This window comes from Lepidothrix coronata, unplaced genomic scaffold (genome assembly GCF_001604755.1).
Source record: "Lepidothrix coronata isolate B3197 unplaced genomic scaffold, Lepidothrix_coronata-1.0 Scaffold3, whole genome shotgun sequence".
Taxonomy (NCBI): Eukaryota; Metazoa; Chordata; class Aves; order Passeriformes; family Pipridae; genus Lepidothrix; species Lepidothrix coronata.
The window spans coordinates 1,675,096-1,687,731 of record NW_016690183.1 but is presented as its reverse complement, the minus strand read 5'-3'; the positions used below and the strand labels follow the sequence as shown (position 1 = coordinate 1,687,731).

The 12,636-nt window shown below is 40.4% G+C and overlaps 1 long non-coding RNA gene across 1 annotated transcript in view; it reads right to left on the bottom strand.

The window, feature by feature from the left end:
• Window positions 1-11,862: 11,862 nt before the first annotated feature.
• Window positions 11,863-12,636, bottom strand: part of LOC108501116 — a 7,623-nt gene continuing 6,849 nt past the window's right edge. The window contains exons 2-3 of the long non-coding RNA XR_001876139.1: window positions 12,444-12,449; window positions 11,863-11,952 (exon numbers count right to left, since the gene is read on the bottom strand). This is a non-coding gene — a long non-coding RNA (uncharacterized LOC108501116). The remainder of the gene's footprint in view (window positions 11,953-12,443; window positions 12,450-12,636) is intronic.

Below are 12,636 nucleotides of genomic sequence, written 5' to 3'. Positions count from 1 at the left end.
ATTGGCAATTAACCTAGGGCAGCCACATCTTTTGTGATGTTAATGACCTCCCTTCCCCCCTCCGAGCTCTGTTTTCTCTTACAGGGAAAGCAGGGGAAGGGAAAATTCCTCTTTCAGTGTTATAACCCAGGACAAATATGTAGTCAGAGCCTGCACTCTAACTGTTCCTCCCTGCTGTCTCTCCTTAATGCGTCAACAGTAGCTGTCCAGATATAAAAATATTTCTAGATTAGCATCTACTTAAGTACTTTGCTACTGTAACCTGAACCTAGCCTCCCTTTTTTAACCTGTCAGAGGACTGTTATTTGCTGCATCTTAAAAGGCCTATTTTGTACCTTGGTACAGCTTCCACTGTTACCTGTCGATCTAAACTTTTAACTTACCAGATTCTCTTCCATTGTGTCTGTAATAAAAAAAAAAACAAAAACAAAAACAAAACAAAAAAAACCCAAACAACAACAACAAAAAAACACCAACCAACAAAGCCTACTAATTCTACTCCTAATTAATGGTCGTATGTACATACAATCTAACGTGGAGGTGCACCCAGAGCTCCAGCAGTTCAGCTCCAGCAGTATTAGGCTTTGCCTGCAGAAGAGGGAAAAAAAGTCAGAACATCTCCTCGTCCTGTGTGGGCAAGAGAGGGTAATAGAATTACAGACAATACAGACTGTGGGAATTTCTACATTGAGCCGGTTTGCCTGGGGTAGAGTTAATTTTCTTCACAGTAGCAGGTATGGGGCTGTGTTTTGGCTGTGTGCTGAAAACAGTGCTGTTAACACAGGTATGTTTTCATTATTACTGAGCAGTGCTTACACAGCACCAACGATTTTTCTGCCTCTGACCCTGCCACACCAGCGAGGAGACTGGGGGTGCACAAGCAGTTGAGAGTGGAAGCAGCCAGGATGGCTGACCCCAACTAACCTAATGGATATCCCGTACTATATGGCATCATGCTCAGCATAAAAAGCTGGGGGAAGAAGGCGGGAAGGGGGAATATTTGGAGGAATGGTGTTTGTCTCCCCAAGTCACAGTTCTGCACGATGGAGCCCTGCTGTCCTAGAGATGGCTGAACAGTGCCTGCCAATGAGAAGCAGTGAATTAATTCCTTGTTTTGCTTTGTTTGCATGCATGGTTTTTGCTTTACCTATTAAACTCAGCTCATGACTCTCCCCCATACCACCCTGAGGGAAGTGATCCAGGAGCTGTGTGGGGGCTTAGTTGCCAGCCGATGTTAAGCCACGACATACGTCTGAAGTCAGTTCAGCATCACACCCTGGTGTTGATCAGAGGTAACATTATAACCTTTCCTCACTGGTCTCAGGGGTACTAGTGATGCTTCTGCAGAAAAGGGAGTGACAGCCCTGTTTAACCTTATATAAGAATTAACTAAGATCACCAGCAAATTCAAATTCAGACCAGGATTATGATGACAGTGCCTCTGCAGGAAGGATAGGTTTTGTACACTGCATTTGGAATATGTTCACATGATTAACAGCATAATAGCTGTGTTTTCCACTGAGCAGTACCAATACCACCTCATAGGCATTTTGTTTGACCTTCTTTGTTTCGAGATATATCCACCAAGATCCCAGCCATAGTAATGGCTTGCTACTGGAAAAACATTCTCTCCCCACGTATTTAGAGGATGAGTTGGTTTTAACCTCCAAAAAATGTTTCACTGGTGTTTAGCTTTGCTCTACAGTTATGTATTTTAACTTTGCAGTCTTCAAGGTTTCAGTTATAGAGTCACAGAATATGCTGAGTTGGAAGGGACCCATCAGGATCATCAAGTCCAACCCTCAGCCCTGCACAGAACCATCCCCAAGAGTCACACCATGTGCCTGAGACTATTGTCCAAATAGTTCTTGAACTCTATGAGGCTTGGTGCTGTGACCACTTCCCTGGGGAGCCTGTTCCAGTCCTCAAGCACCCTCTGGGTGAAAAACCTTTTCCTGATATCTAACTTAACCCTCCCCTGACTCAGCTTCATGCTGTTTCCTCAAATCCTGTCACTGGTCACCAGAGAAAAGAGATCAGTTCCTGTCCCTCAGCTTCCCCTCATAAGGATGTTGAAGACTGCAATGAGGTCTCCTCTCAGTCTCCTTTTCTCCAGGCTGCACAAAAGAAGTCCCTAGGGCTTGGGAAGTCCCTAGTGTACATCTGTGAACAGGTTGTTTCAGAAGTATTCACTACTGTCTTTCACTGACTTTGGTTCTGCCTACAGAGTAAGAACATGTCTGGCTCTCAGCAGCTTTTTCCCATATGACTACTCTGCAAAGTTTCTCTATCATTATGGCAAAGCTGCTCTTAAATCACAAATTTAACTCAGACATTTTCTGTTCTTGATCTCAAACATCCAGGATTCAGAGGTAGCCCATACCAGGAAGACACAGCAATCACGACACCTTACACTCACAAGTCAAGATCTTTCAAACAAATCCTGAGACTGTCTGCCTCCTTTGCTGGGATATTCAAAGCCAAAACCACTGTATAAAGGCTAATTGGCTTAAGAGTTTGAAAGAGTACACTAAAATTTGCTGTGGCAGAGTTGATCTGAGTAATTAAAGCATAGACCACTGACATAGCTTGAGCATTAGGAGGGTTATTTAAAAGTGTTTTCATCCTTAAGACTGAAGAATTCCCATCTTGATCTCCATTTTCATCCAACTAAAACTTGCAGAAATTCTAAAGAGTAGATATAGAACTGCTGTTTTTGCAAAGGCTTCAGATCCAGCCAAAGCTGATGCCGTGCATTAATCCACATGAATTAGAAATGGACATACAGACTTGTTACTAAAAAGTAAAAACTAATAGGCAGAGTTCATTGAGATAGTCAAATGTGTATTCACTATCTCTATCCTTGCTTTACTGTAATTTGTCTTAGAATGATAGAATAATGTAGATTGGAAATGGTCTCAGAAGGTCGTCTAATACAACTACCTGCTCAAAGTACAGCTAAGCTAACTTCAAAGTTAGATCTTCTCGAATTGCAGGCGAAGGAACTGAAGGTGCAGCAGTGTGCTCAGATGCCTATGCCTCCATTTTAAGGTAAGAAGCTGGTATTATATGCCATAATTTTTTTCTGTTAGGGCAGGAAAGTGTCTAGTTGATGGACAGAGAATTGTCACCAAAGTCAGAATAGGTTTGTGGCCTTGGCCTCTCAAAATACTATCTCCTTAAGAAAGACCTATTTCACCTATTATGAAGAAAATGTTGGGGGAGAGAAGCAAGGTAAGTTAGTATAATGTAACTCATAGTGTACACAACCTAGTTATTGATGATATATCAGAGGACACAGCAAGCCTTAGACACACACTAGCGACGTCCTGTTCTCAGTCTAGTGTCACACAATGACAGATAACAAACTACTCATTCTGTGAAAGTCACTAAATTACAGTATCTTTCTTACAAAACCCAATTGCTCATCACCAAGAGAAAAGGTTAGGAGAACTGATGAATAGCCTAGATGAGGGATCAAAATAGTCACAGCTGCATCCTCTTGTACTGGTACACTCAGTAAGACATAAGGTGGAAAGGGAGAAGGGTAAGACAAGTAAAAAGGACTGGGGAGGAGGAATAATAAGGTTGAAGTTGTGATGAACTCTATGAATGAGAAACTAGAAGGAAACAGGAAATTATCGGCTCTGTTTTGGATCTATAAAAGCAACTCCAAAGGCAATAAACAAGCTAGTCTACAGGTTGGAGCTATAAAAGGGACAATGAACTTGGAGGAGATGATTGTGAAGAGCAGCCCAGTTAAATCTGACATGTCAAACACAGTAATGAAAAGAATTTATGTATCCATGTCCAAAATTCATGATCCTCTAATTTCCCCTCACCCACTGGTAAATATCCATAGGCAGCTGTGCTGCCCTTAACACTTTGGACTATGAAAGAACAAGGATCTCTTTCCATAGCTCATGAATAAGAATCCACAGTTATTGAAATAGCTCCAGTAGGAAGCACTCAGAGTAGCACTCCAAATATCCTTAGTCTTGCAAATAAGGTCTGTGAGCACAAATCACTTGGGCATTAAACCTATCTTTTCCACTAGAATAATAGGTTAAAATGTAACAGCTCCCAGGCATACTTTTGCAGAAAAACTCTGATTCTAAATAAAATCTGTTAACTCTATGAAGTTTAGACAACCCTGCTCACAAGACTTTCTGTTCATTTTTAAGTGAGTATCTCTGTACATCGTGCAGAGAACTTAAATATCAACTGTAAAAAACTACAGTGACAAGACTTGAGCTCCCTAAATTTAAAATAAGTTACTTCTAAACTACTGAAACATCTTTCAATCAAAGGCAGGTCAAGATAAGAAGCAGAGCAGCAACTTTCTCTCATCAAAAATTAGAGCCTGCTCAAAAGTCAGTCCTAGTTCACAAGCAAGAGAGGTCTAAATTTCTTTTAGCCCAAAGTAAAATACTACGGATGAATGTGGTAACAATCCACCTATTCCACTACTTCTGGGAGAACTTGGCAGTGTCTTTCATTATTATTAGTAGTGTCCAGTGACAGCTGTGACTCTCCCATCCAAGCCAACTCAGAAGCATACAGAGAAGGAACTACAGGACAAAGTTAGAAGAGTACAGAACAGGACAGGAACCTTCTGAGACTCAATCATGCCTTTACAGTTTTTGATGGCAGTGTTCAAATTCACACTGCATTTCAGGTTCAAGAGGTTTATGGTGGATTCATTTCACAACATTTCTTCCTCATTTTGCTCACAAGGAAAGCAATATCCAGAGAACTAGAATTACTCATCAAGGGCTTCAATGACTAAGATGTGGTGTGGCCCAAGAGAAAGGATGATCTCATGTTTGTGGCAACAGAACAGTGCCCAGAGGAATGCAATTCTGTCCCTGATTCAGTCACAGAAGAAAAGCTCCACATAAGTGGATCCATTTTTCGAGTGTGGAGTAGATCAACATGCAAAACCATGAGGGTTAACATAGGCCTAAGTCAGTTCAACCATATCCAAACACCTCTGTGTTCCACATCCCACATTCTTTCTTGTGCCTGCAGAAAGCGCAACGTATTAAAAACACCCTGCAAGTAAAAGATACTTGTTCCTTTCTGGCTTAGCTCTTTATTTTGGCTCCTATGGGATAAGATATGGGCAAGTGTCAGCAGAAGGGAGGGTAGAATCCCATAGCCTCTCAGGCTCAGAGAACAGTTATCTTACAAATGCTAAAAAGTCTCTCTTCTCAGTCAGGCCATGAGAACAAACTAATTCTGGTGTGTTTGTAGGCCAAGCCATTTTAGGGAGTTGATTCAAGTGGAAACTGAAACTGTATTTAAAAAAGAGCCACAACCAGGCTTCAAAATATAATACTTACACAATTCTTTGACCTTTAACAAAGTTCTAAGAAAATCTGTATCCTGGAAAAAGATAGAGCATTCAGCTTCCCAAGCAAATCTGTTATTCTGAAAACTAAGAGCATAATAGACTGTACTTCCAATGAATTCAACTACACCTACAAAATGAGTAATCTTTTCCATAAACTAAACTGGAACATAATGATGCACAGAGATACTCTAATTCTAATCTTTTGTCCTACTGAATCTTGAACATTTATTAGGCTCTTAATTTTCTGTCCTGTAATACAATCATTAGTTTTGGCAAAATTAGTGCTATGACCAGTTAGTTAAAATGAAATTATCTCCTTGCTAGTGAGGGATTTTCCTTTCTCATCTTTTTTTCTTGATTAGATCAAATGAAAATATATTCTAACTAACATAATTTCCAATATTTTGTTGGCAGGATAGTCCAGTGCCATGATGGACACATTCCTGACCTTCATTTAAAATGCTTATTTTTTTTCTTGATTTTATCCTGTCTTTAAATTAGGAAGTGATGTATTTCTCCTGGTTTTTGGTAATGATCACCTTTAAACACCATGAACAACAGGCAGTTTGGTTGTGTGGGTGTGATGACAGTATTTTCACCACTACTATTGCAAAAGTTCTAGGATATGTAGTTATCTAGAATCTTGGTTTAACATTCTTACAGCCTCAAGAGAGACAGTTTCTTCAGCAATCTAGTATCCAGTCTACTAGGACTTCTTGGATAAAAGTCAATTTTTGGAATTACACTCCAGGGATATGAGTGATGGAAAATGATCGTGGTAACAGAGAAACAGAATTCTGAGAAACAGAATGAAGTAAGTTATTATTTGCAACCAGAAAATGTTGTTCAGGAGAATTCCTGGGCTAACTCAGGATGAATTATTATTTTTGTGTAGGTCCAGTGAAAAAAGTCTTCCCTCTCAATAATGTCACTTGGAAATGGAGAAATAACCAAGGACTCAAGTAATTTCAAAATTATATATTCTTAGAGAAAAGTTAGAAATTTAATTGGTCAAGAACTGGTAAGGAACAAAGCTCTGCAAAGGATTTCCACCATCTTTCTTGTCACCGAATTATCTGTCAACTTATTCTGATAGATCTTTAGTCTACTTTTGTCTTTTTCAATTTTTACTCCCAAGTAGTTAAAAACTCCATGATTTAAAGGAAAAAATACCTTTTCAGAACGTACTACAGGAAATCTCCATATAATTTCCTTGGTTAAGGTATAGCATCTTTATAGAGTGAACTCTATTGTTTGCAAATGAACAAATGAAAACTTACAGCAAATACTGCTTAGAGAGACAACAGAAATGGGATTTTGAAACAGTCAGGTAGCATCTGAACTGTGACAGAAAGTTTGATGCTATCACTTCAGGTAACATACAGCCACATGCACTGAAGAATGAGAGTGGATAGGGAATACGTAACAAGTCTAGAAAAGCTGCAGCAAAACAGGCAATTCCAACAGCGTGCTATAAACTCTGTCTTCTCTCATTCCCAGTTTGAAGGGTTAATAAATCAGTGTAAGGAATGAATGAATGAAGGTTTGTTACTTTCTTCTCTCTTCTTTTTTATTTTATTTTTATTGTGAGTTTACACTCTACTGAATAAAATGTTTCTTTAATGACAAAGCAAAAGTTTTATTAAAAATCTGTTTGGTGGGGTTTTTTTAATGATAACTGATATTTAATCCAAGCTGTGATCTAGATCTCCAAATCTAATTTTGGGGTCTTAGCAGCTTATCACCACAATTCCCACATCCTACTCTAGGAAATTTCTTGTCTGCTATGAGCCCTAATTCCATAGAAGAAGAAGTCAAGTTTGTCAAACCCACAGGATGCCTGCCCGCTAATGGGTACAGAGAGATTTACAATGGAAAAACCTTATGATCTGTGCATTCCCTGAGAGATATCAACTTTTGGTGAGTTACACATGCTGTTCCTCCCCTCCTCAAGGCAAAACTGAGCCCAGTCTCAGCAGGAAAATGACCTTTCTTGAAAAGCAGAATGATATAAATTATTACTTGCACCCTCAATTTGGTATGAGGACTAGTATTCAAACAGGTAAAAGCTGTACCTCCACAACAAAAAAAGTATCCCTCCTTAATTAGAGACAAGCTGCTTTAATGCATCTATCCTTTGCTGTAGTCATAGGTGAGATGCCCATTCAATTTCAGTTACCATAGCAATATAAGGCCTTCAAACAGACAATGATGTGCAGTCTAAAGCAATTTCCAGACACCGCTGATGTCAGCCTTTGTGCTTCAGGCAACCACTCCCTAAGCTAACTAGTCTTCCTAGTCCCTGATGTGTTTATCACCATGTCTTGGACCATACACTTTCGGCATGAATCAGACCTCTCTTTAGTGAGACTCACAGTGGACACCACTCTTTCTGACTACCTGACTTCAAATGAAGTTGAATTAGCACACATAGTAAACAATCTCAGCAGCTGATGGGCTCTACAAGCTGGAATGAAACACCAAGTTCAAGGGGTTTAACTGCCATCATTGAGATCTGCTTAAAGAACTTAGGATACTATAACATGTCGAAGTCTATTTGCTATATAATAAGGAGGGTGTTAGCTGGAGGGATCAAGCTGATGTGATGTATTGCTGGGTTGCCCAACCTGTAACTCAGAGATATGGCACCGGTGTGTTTCACAGGCTGAATTAAAAGTAAAAAGGGTTTCATACATCTTTAACTGGCCTTCTGTTAAAGAAGATGATTTACTGGTTTTTCAGTAACTAATATGTCACTCTTTTCAGCTTCAGAAACACTGAGGAAGCAAATCAGACAATGTTCATAAAGGTTATAAAATGAGTAATTCTGGGTATTTCATAAAGCAGTGACTTCAAAAAAGTTATTCCTTTTGCTTGTCTCTGATTTAGCAAGATTACAGATCTTTGTGAAACTTTCAGATTTGTATGCTTACAGAAACCGCACGCTAATAAGCACTTTGATCTTTTCTGTCCTAGTTTGAGTAAAACTGCTTGGAAAAATCAAGGACTGGGGGTAGGGGCTGGTGGTGGGGTTTTTTTCAACGGTGTATTCTGTTGTTTCGCTAAATGTTACACAATTCCATACTTTTCCTCTTGTCAGCTGAGTTCCTTGGTGAAAGTAATCAGTAAATATCTTGATGCACTGAATAGTTCTTAAAGAAACCCAACCAACGAACCAAGCAAATGTATAAAATTTAGCTCATTACCATGGACATACAATTATAAAAACTGCAAATGAAATTCTGCAACACCATTATATCTTCTTGCTCTAGCAGTAACTGTGCATATGTTGTTGTTGAGAGAAAGATCCATTAGAATTTTTTATTACCCTGATACAGTACCACTTACACTGAAAGACTAATAAAGCTTTTAGTCATCACCATTAATAATATTTCCTATCAAACCTCCATGCAATTTTACTTTAAAAGCCAAAAAAATTCTTTTTACTAGTTCCTGTTTTCCAAAGTAAATCAACCTGTAATGCCAGAACATTCATGTTCTTGATCTGTCTCAAAGACCAATCTATAGAACAAGTTGGTTTGTACAATTGTGTATCTCACCACTTGTCCCTTTCCAAAATTTCTTTTATTTTAATACTCTATGTAGTTTCTTAGTATGTGGGGTTTTGTATTACAAAGTTCTGTTTGAACCTTTCATGCAGTTGCAATTATTTTGTTTTCCATCTCCCAGAAAAAAAACATAAGAAATTTTCAAAAACTGACAATAATTCTTCCAAGAAATAAAACCAGCACTAAGTAAAAATTAATTATTTCACCCTCTCTCCCTATGGGTGCTGCACATGTTGTATGAATGTCACGTTCTAGTACAGAAGAAAGAAATTAATCAGTGTTTAAATTGCAGATATTTCCTGTATAATAACCTGATTTAATCTAAAAAGCAAGGATTTTTAAAATAGGTCCAACCCCTTTGATAATTTAAACAAATCTTAAGAAACCAGAGAGTTTGTGTTTTCTGTGTAGTCTTTCTTTGTGTTCTACCTTGTATTAAAAAAGTATGATTTTTGTTGCATATTCCTATAATTGGAATATAATTATGTTGTAAATTCATTAATTTGTGACATAAATGAGCTTAGGCAAAATGGGGGTTTAACCTGTTCTTCTAAATATATTTCCACTGACGACATTATTTCCATTTGCAGTAAGCACTGAGGACTGAAGTAAGTAACAAGTGCTCTGAAGGATTCCTTCACAGGCAATACTGAAGAACACTGTTTAGTACATCCAGTTAAAATGTCATAAACATACAATGGTGATGAATTGCTTTGTATTGAACTTTCATATTGAAAAATATGAAATTGTTTTTTCATGCTATTTTGGCAGAAAAAGGGTGAGCAATTATTGTAATTTTGTAAAATCTGAAATCACAGAATAGTTATCTTCTTCCTAAATAAAATGTCACTTTACAGAAAGGCATATCTTGGAAACTGTTCTACTGACTGCGTCATTGTCTGTCTTAGCCTCATTTGCCCAACTAGCATGTTTGAAGATGAATGTAACTAGATGCAGTCATCAAGATCACCTTGTTTTCTTCGGACTGGTATTCAATTTCTTTGCAGACAAGAGGAGAAACTGATGATTTAAATCTTCTCAGGCCATCATCTTTATTTTGTAATTTTTCTTTAACCTCTCCATTTTGTAGAGAAAAAAAAAAAGACAATTTTGTTTCCAAACAGGACATGTAACATGAACTACTTTGCAACTCAACATATAAATCTAAGTACCTCTCATACAGCTCTCCTAAAAATGCCAGGTACTACCCACATGAGCAAAACTCCTGCTGCACTAAAAGCAGTCATGAAGCTAATAAGAAGGAATGGGAAGACCTAAACGTTAGAAGAAGGGAATTGACTGCAGAAGTAACAGTGGGAGAAAGATGATGGAAAAACAGTGGGAGGAATCTTACAGTGATAAGGGGGAAACTAATGGGGAAAGGTGCCAACAAGAACAAGACCCAATTGTGTACCAGAGACCTCTTAATATCAAGAGTCTGTATCCTAATCAGAATTTCTTAGGCCCTACCTTAATCAAGACCACAAGCTTCAGTCTTAAGAATCTGGAAATATGGAGTAGAAGCATAGCAAGAAAAGGGGATATTCTGGACATGCAGAACTCATTTCAGTAGCTTTGCTTCTGCCCCACATTTACTTTGGCTTTTAAATCTAATGTACACAAGATTACAGATAGATATCCAGAGACCAGGACACGGGATGACCTAATTTTAGGTATTTCTTCAGTATTGGTATTTACCTCAAGCATGATATGAAAGATGAGTAAGACCTGACAGAAAAAAAACCAAACCATTTAATTTGTAGTGGCACTTTTCACTACTTGGAAGTGACTTGAATCTGTCTTAGTTGGTGAGTTGTTATCTGCAAGTTATTGATTTATTTTATTCTTTCTATGGTCGGCAGCCAAACATCATTCAGGATGTTAATTCAAGATGCTCCCCACAGGACTGAACTGGGATCCCTGAAAAAAAACCTTCACCATGCTCTGCTTCCTGTTCCCTGCCTTCCTTCAGTGACATGGTCTGTGACCCTTCCTTAAATCCAGAAGATCTGTGACAGGGAAATGAATAGTGGATTTCTTTTTTTACCTGAACATATAATTTTCTTAACTTATAGTTTCAGTGCTCTATATGAATTTAAAAGGTGCCTTGGGATTTGAGCAATTCTAACAGTGTTTCAGTATTTCTTACTGATGCTAGCATATTTATTTGAGAATTAGCCCTCTAAGTAATTCTACATACGGACAACTAAGAACCTGTTTGCCTGTTGTTCTCTGCTTCAGTAGTTCATTACTATGAATGAATCTATATCAAATCCAGACGTTTGGTCCACCATCAGTCACAAAGTACATGTCACTAAAATGTTATTTTGCAAGGGAAAATATAAATAGGATCTGTTTCTGTACAACAGTGATCATTAGAGAGAGGGAATGAATTAAGAAAAATTTACCTCACTTCAAACAGTTAAGTTAGCAAGATTCTTACCGAGGTGAAGCGTACTGAAGGAGAAACAAGACTTTTAATAAAGGTAGTGTTGGCTGAACAACTGCAAGTAAAAAGGAGACAGGAGATCAGTGTGACATGGCAGTGAATGTGGTACTGGGAGGTTGCTGTGGAGGTTGCTGGCCTGAACACTATGAACTGAGAAGTCACCATCTGGCAGAGACAGTACACGCAAGTGACCGCAAGTAACATGGAAAAGTACCCATGACCTACGTGGCTTGGACTGTGATGGGAGGGTCACAGAGCAAGCAAAATAAGCAACAGAAGTAGTATAAACGCATATGCTGAGGGTCTCTGAACTGATTGAGGATCTGAATGCAACAGTCAGTCAATGGAGCTGAGGAGTGCAGTGGATTCCCAGAGCAAGCAGATATCTGTGGGAGAGGGGTGACCTGATCCCAAGAGGGAAGAAGAGAGCCTCTCCTCCTGCTCTGCCACCCATGCTAAGCTAATAAAGCTGTGGATAAAAGTAACAACCTCAATCCCTGTTATTTTCTTCACGGAGCGGATTCTAGTTGCCCTAGGTTGTAAGATTCAAACAGCACCCCAGACAGGTATGCGGACTGCTCAAGTTCGTCTCCGATTCCCAGTTAACTCCTGCAGCGACGTGCAGACTGTGCCATAAGCCGGGAGCTGCACACGGAGCCTGGAACCGCTCTTCCCTCACATGGTGACAAACCTTGCGGGCTCAACCCTGCGGCTCCTGGTGCTGCGGGAGGGCAAACCCTCCCTCCTGGATGGCGGAGCGGCCGCAGGACTGGCAGCGGGAGCGCCGGGCTGTCCCGTCAGAACGGGAGCGGGCATCTGCGCGGGGAACGAGCTGCCAGTGCCTGTGAGCCACAGCCACAGCCCGCGCAGGGAGCAGCCACGGGGCTCAGCACGATGCCCCCTGCCCACCCGCAGCGCCTCCCAAGAAGGGTAACTTAGTGGCTTTTCGTCTGCTCCCGAGGCAACCCAAGGGCTGCCCAGATCCTCCCGCACCTCCCCCTCCAGCGGTCCCCGCGGCTCCGGACCGCAGCGGTGCCAGCGAGTCCCTCCCCGCCGTCGGCAGCGCCACTAGCACCTCCCGGACGTGTGGGGAAGCTCCGTGCCCGCCACCGGCTGCTCTCCCGCCAGGACACCCTTGGTCGCTCCCCGCCGCCCGGGTGCATCCCGGAACCGCGCAGCGGCGACCGGCTGCTGTCCCGTCGGGACACCCCCGCTCCGACTCCCAGTCCCCCCTCCCGCCCCCGCCATGAGGGGGCAACCCC